A 7,120-nucleotide genomic window follows, 5' to 3' on the forward strand; every position below is an offset into this window, starting at 1 on the left:
GAATTACGGCAGAGAGGGACCAAAACATCCAGAATAGAGTTTAAGGTAGAATAAAAAATAGATACTGCCAAATTAATATCAACCGACTCATATAAAATAGACCAGCCTGTTGAATTAATTAATTCGTTAAGCAAAACAAAATTGCATTTACGATAACAGCGAATAAGTTTAGAAGGCATTCCAGAAGCTCCTTTTTAGGTTTCCGGCAGATTTTTTGCGCTCCATCAGACCCTAATAGATTAAATTTAGACTCGTCATAGATGGAGCGCAAAAAATCTTCTGGAAAATAACTTGCTCAAAGCCTAACTGCGCAGTAAGCAGCTGCAATGTGGGCAACATTTTGGGAATTTTTTTCTTGAATAATTTCTTTTGCAGACATACAATCTTAAAGAAATTTTCAAAACGTAATCATATAGTTAATATGTGTGTACATTCCAAAGCACAAGTCTCTAGTATTTGAAATGCGTTTTTTACAAATTGGGGCGAAATTACGAAATCTCTGTCTACAGGTCTTAAAATGTTCAAATTAGGCTGAATAAACAAAGCCGATTTTTCGATTATTCTCGATAAAAAAGTTATCAGATGAGTTTTCGAAAAAATATGATAAACTTGTACTGCCTATGGTATACACGGTTATGCATGCCAAATTTCAGCTCTCTAGCTTTTATATCTTCTGAGATTCTTTTGCTCATACGGACGGACAGACAGGCGGACAGGGTCTGCCACGCTTCCTTCTGCCTGTTACATACATTTCAACAAAACCATTATACCCTGATTTCCCATTGAAAATGGGTTCAGGGTATAAAAATCGACGGCGATAACAAAATTGTGAGATGCTAATGCTTACTAAAAATTGCAACATGAAAGCACAGCATAGTTCTAAGACAACAAACAAATCATGATAGACTCCACAGACGACTCAGAATACAAGGGATATCTTCAGGAGACTATGTGACCCCGCCTGATTCCCAGTTGAGTCTCCTGATAATGCAACTTCTGGCAAGCCAAGGAAAGGTGAGCGCTTGGCGACTCCATTTTCCACTCTTAATGCTACAATGGTGGCGCCAAACCAAAAGACACCAACACACAGCCAACATACACGCTCGCGCTGTCTCTCTCTCACATTAGCGGTGCTAGGGAGAGTGCACCGTTGCTTGCAAACATGCCAACAAACACGCTCACGCACACACACACGCACTTGCACACGCATGCAAGCCCTGACGCTCTCACTCAGGCCCAGGTACAAGCACACACATACTTGCATACAAATGATGCTGAGAGGAGCAGCAACAAATTGGCTCCCAATCCAGATGGCGCTCGCGCTCTCTCAACACATGCACAACCACAACCACAGTCACAGTCACAGTCACATATACACACAAGCAAACAAACTGACCATGACTATGCAAATGACAAACAACAACACAATAAACACAGCTAGAAATGCAGAAAAAATGCAAAGTAACTTTGTACAAGTAATAACAAGACGGGTTATTAAAGCAAGACCACTTTATTAAATCTTTTTGTAGCTCTTGTGGGCATTCTCGGAGAAGATAATAAACTGAATATTCATAAAGCTAAACTAAACTTTTATATACATACATAGCTAAACGGCGGCTCGAAGCTATCGCTACCGGTGGCCGGGCCGACAGAACGCTGAGCTTGCGTCTTCGGTGGACAACGCGTGCTGGTGTGCAATTTCGCCCGCAACTCTGTCGCAACGGCGTCCGGTGTAGAAGTTACACAGGGACAATAGCTACGGCAACGGCCTTGACTACTACAACAACAACAATAATACACAGTCAGCTACAACAACAACATCGAATGCTACCATAGTGGTGCAAAGGTGGCTCACCAACGTGCCGTCTCTGTTACCACACGAGCTGTCATTGCCACCAGCTGAAGCAGCAACAATAATAACAACAACATCAGCAGCCAATTGGCAATCGCCATTGAAAAGGAGATGCGCTGAAATGATCCACGAGGATGACGATGACGACAACAGGCAACAACAGCAGCAGCAGCAACAACAACAGCCAATAGACAATATGAGACTCAAGACAAAGTCGCCTGTTATTTTCTTGCCAAGAGTTGATGAAATACTGCCACTGAAGGATAAGCTTCGAAGTATCCATCAGTCGGCGAATTCACAGCAGCCGCACGCAACAACGATGGCCTAAAAATGTATAGTGACGACATGGCTAAACACAATGCCATAATGACCATACTGGCTGAAGAGAATAGACATATACACCCACTAGTCGCGAAGCCAAGAAGGGTTTCGAGTGGTGTTAAAGCAGCTACACCACTCGACCCCTTGCGGCTGGCTGAGAGATAAACTAGCTGAGCTTGGATTCATCACACGCTTCGTACGTGTAATGAGGCAGAGCTTCACACTCAAGCCACTAAACGCCTTTGAGATTGTGCTGCGACCAATAGAGGACGACAGCCACTTGGCTGTTCTCAAGCTAGATGAGCTGGACGGCCAGAAAGTGCTAGTTGAGCGAATGGCAAAGACAATCGATGCGGTGCAGTGCCTCAGATGTCAGGCATTTGGACATTCAAAAAACTGCTACGGGCGCCCATACAAATGCATGAAGTGTGCTTCAACTCTATGCACCAAAGCAAGGGATGCACCAGCAAAGTGCAACAATTGCGGAGGTGCGCATATTAGCTGCTACAAGGGCTGTCCACCCAACAAAGCGGCAAGACAAAACGTTTTGGCAGTGAAATCCATCCCTGCACTGAGAGGGCAACAGCAACGACAACAACCGCTGCCAAGACAACAGCAACAAACTAAAGAGACGCCCCAGACTCTGGCCACCAAGCGTAAACTTACATATAGCAGTATTGTGCGCGTATCGAGCAACTGATATTTCAATAATTATTCGCAAATGCACTGTGTATTTGGAAAGTCCCAACATCTCCCATGCTTCGCGCATACTTTAAATTTAGTGTGCACGAATACTTTGGGTATAAAGGAAGCATCGGAATTAATTACCAAATGCCGTAACATAGTAGTTTGGTTAAAACGCAGTGGAAAATTCAAAGAGAACTTGCAACAGGTGCAGCTTTCTGCTGGCGTCCTATAGACGACTGTTTAAAAAGCCCTCTTGGATGTGTTGGAAACGCTTCGTTCAGTTGATTTATTACATCGGCCAAATTGGTTGAATTTTTCAGATGCCCCACAAATGATATCAACAAGAGATAAAGATGACATTACCGAAATTATTACATTGCTTAAACCACTGGAAGACATGACATGCAGAGAAGTGGTGAGAAATACGCTACTTTGAGCCTCGTAATACCGATTGTACATTGCGGACGCCTGAAAATAATTATGGTAAATTGCAAGTCACCAACGGCGGAAAAGCTCCAAGCAGCTATAGTTGCGCAGTTCGATCGTCGATTTGGTACCATGGAATAGTCGATTTTATTGGCTGCATCAACGTTGCTGGATCCTCGCTTTAAAAAGATGCATTTTCAGGATCCTATTGCCTTGGCTTCAGTTATGAAGCGCCTACTACGAGAAATGGCGGAGCTTTCAGATATAAATGAATGTTTAGGGAGCACTAGTGACGGCTCATCTACTAGCAAAGTTGAGAGCGAACAAGACAACCAAGCAAAATAACATTATACACTTATAAACATACAAATTTAATACATACACGCATATTTAACGTAGTCACGATCTGAACATTATATTGTCATTAGCATTATTTTAATTGACAATTAAACATGTACATATGTATGTATAACAAATTCTTCAGCAGAATTGCATACATATTTCATCATCTTGGTAAATATTACTTGAACTATGTTTACAGTGAACCAATAATGTCTTCGTACAGCAGCAACTTTTTTCTTTGGGAACGAAAAAAACATATAAATAGTAAAAAACGAATAAAAATTTTGATGCAGTCTTATTATCTTATATATTAATCTTAATTTACAAAATAAATTATGTCAATATGTTGCTTAGTTTATTAGTTATAACTAAAAGTACATAAAAAGACACGATTTTGGCTCCAATAAAGTCTTCGTACACCGTACTTTCCTAGAACTTTAACTGCGGACAGAAACCGAAAATGATAACGGTTGTTTTCCAATGTATGTATTTGCATGCTCGGGCATAATGTCGCCACATTTTGCAAGAAATTTTCTTCAATTTGAATCGCTAAGCGGACAAATATTAATTTAAAATGCCGGGCAAATATTTAACCATAGAAGAACGTCAACTAATATTAAATATGCACGTTAAGCAGCAGAAATCATATTCGGAAATTGCGAATATATTGTCTCGCAGTCGGTCAACGATCCAATCCGTAATTGGGCGATTTAAATACGAAGGGCGAGTAGAAAACAAGCGAAAATCCGGAAGGCCGAGCAAGCTAACAAACGGAGATCAGCTTAATATTAAGAGAATAGTGGCGTCGGATCCATTTGTTAGCGCAAATACGATATCTACACAGATTTTACAATCTCAAAATAAAGTCGTCCACCCAGAAACTATAAGGAAGGCTATAGTAGCTAATGGGTATAAGTCGCGCACACCTAGACGAAAACCTTTTGTAAGCAGCGCTAATCGCAAAAAACGTTTAGAGTTCGCAAAACAGTACGAAAATGCGCCAGTCGAGTTTTGGCGTAATGTACTGTTTTCTGACGAATCCAAATATAATATATTTGGATCGGATGGGCGACATCGCGTGTGGAGAAGAACCGGAGAGGCACTCCAACCAAAACACACACTGAAGACAGTGAAGCATGGCGGTGGTGGCGTTATGGTGTGGGGCTGTATGGCTGCGGCTGGTGTCGGAAATTTTGAAATAATTGATGGGGTGATGGACCACCTTAAATATATTGAAATTTTAAAAACAAATTTGGTGCCAAGTGTTGCTAAGCTTGGATTATCGAGGTCTTACTTTTTCCAACAAGACAATGACCCTAAACACATGGCTCATAATACCAAAATGTACTTAGCCTATAATACGCCACATCTATTAAAAACACCTCCCCAAAGTCCTGATTTAAATCCAATAGAGAATTGTTGGCATATGTTGGAAAAAAATATCAGGAAGCATCATATTTCATCAAAACCCAAGCTTATAGAGGTTTTAAAAGAGGAATGGGAAAAAATAGATAAAAATTCACACACGTGTGTAAGCCCTCAAAGTGTACATACGCGTTCTGCAAAAGCAAAGTGAAGTTAAAGAAATTTTGATACAAACATATCACAAACCTCCTAACAGTGTTGAAGTGCTGCTGCAGTGTCTTCTCCAAGACGCGGTGAACGTGGATACAGCAAAAGACGTCAAAACTACTTTTGTGCCAGCGAAATTGCAAAGAGGAGCCCCGGTCACACACCGGCGGCCACGATCAAAACAGCTGGGCAACCAACCAGCTGAGCAAATTAGCTGGGCTTTTGCAAGGAAGCTCAACTGGATTGTGTCTTTGGAATCGTCATCACCCAAGAAATATAGCATACTTCTAGGGCGAAGTAATATAAAAGAGAGATGACCACTGACAGTCTAGCAGCAGAATCCGAAAGGATTAAGGCAGTAATGCAGAGCAGACTTGATGCACGTATGGCTGAAATACGTGCCAGAAGCAACGATTCGTCCCTGAAGAAAATTGATGTAACATCCATCCAAGGATCGAAAGCATCAAGCATAAAACGCAAGCAGCTAAGCTCCCCTGGAGCAGCTAGAAAAAAAGCTTCTGTGCTTGACCAACCGAGCACTAGCAAAGCTGCGGCAGCAAGACAGAACAAATTTGCACTTCTTGATCAAGATGACGAAGAAGATTGCGAAATGGAAGTGACCGCAAATGCTGATGATCAGCAGCCAGCCGAAAAACCCAAGTCTCGACCGCCCCCTATTTGGTGCCCGGACATTAAATCTGTTGCCAAACTTCAACAAGTCATTGACGAAGTCATTGACCCCAAATCGTATGTAATTAAGCCCAAAAGGAACAATATTGGAGTCCTTACTAATTGCAGCGATGACTACCGGGCGGTGGTAAAGCACCTCTCAAAGATAGGACTTCAGTTCCATTGCTACCAGCTGAAGGAAGATAAGCCCTACCGAGTCTGCGTAAAAGGACTGCACTCAAGCACGGACGTAGACCAGATAAAGTCAGATATCTGTCTGAAAGGGCACACAGTTGTTAATATATTTAACCCGCTCAGTCGGATTGACAAAACGCCGTTAAATATATTTTTTGTGGATCTAGCGCAGGCTACAAACAACAAACAAGTACACGATCTTCGCATTATAGCTCGTCAGAGATGCACGGTTGAGCTTCCGAGGAAATTCAATGACCTCACGCAATGTCACCGTTGCCAGGAATTTGGGCACACACAGCGCTACTGCCACAAGACTCCCAGATGCGTGCGATGCGCCGGTCAACATTCCTCCAAGGACTGTCCGCGAGCAAGGGACCAACCTCCAATCTGTGCTCACTGCGAAGAACAACACCCGGCGAACTACAGAGGCTGCCACGTCTACAAGCGTCTCCTAAAGGCACAGGCTCCTGCGCAAAAACGTAACCCGGCACAAACGTTCAACGCTGCCCCGCGCTGGGCTGATAAAGTATTCGTAACATTGCCCACTGCAGTGCCCACTAGTGGACTAACATACGCCCAAGCTGCTAGAGGAGAAAAAGCTCAGCCAGCATCTAATAAGCCCGATCCAGCTATTATTGAGCTTCTTCAACAGCAGCAGCGACAATTTGACGTCATTAATGCTGAAATCAAAGCAATGCGAGAGCTGCAAGCCCAGCAAGCAAATGTCTTGACCAGCCTTATGGCTCTCATAACAAAGCTCAGCTCCAAATAATGTCGCTTCGCGTGGGCATATGGAACGCTAATGGCCTGTGCAGCAAGGCTCAAGAATTAGCCGTCTTCTTATCACGGAGAAACATCGATGTCATGCTGATTGCAGAAACACGTGAATGTCCCACGCTAAAAATCTTCGGATACGAACACTATCACGCTCATGGTGGTGGAGCAAACAGTTTTGGAGGATCGTCGCTGCTTATCCGCTCAACTCTGGCACACACACCATCGACTCAATTCTCCGACGCTACACTTCAATCCTCTGCCATTTGCCTTTCTACATCA

This window comes from Drosophila arizonae, chromosome X, assembly GCF_054131065.1.
Source record: "Drosophila arizonae isolate 15081-1271.41 chromosome X, UAZ_ARI_1.0, whole genome shotgun sequence".
Lineage (NCBI taxonomy): Eukaryota > Metazoa > Arthropoda > Insecta > Diptera > Drosophilidae > Drosophila > Drosophila arizonae.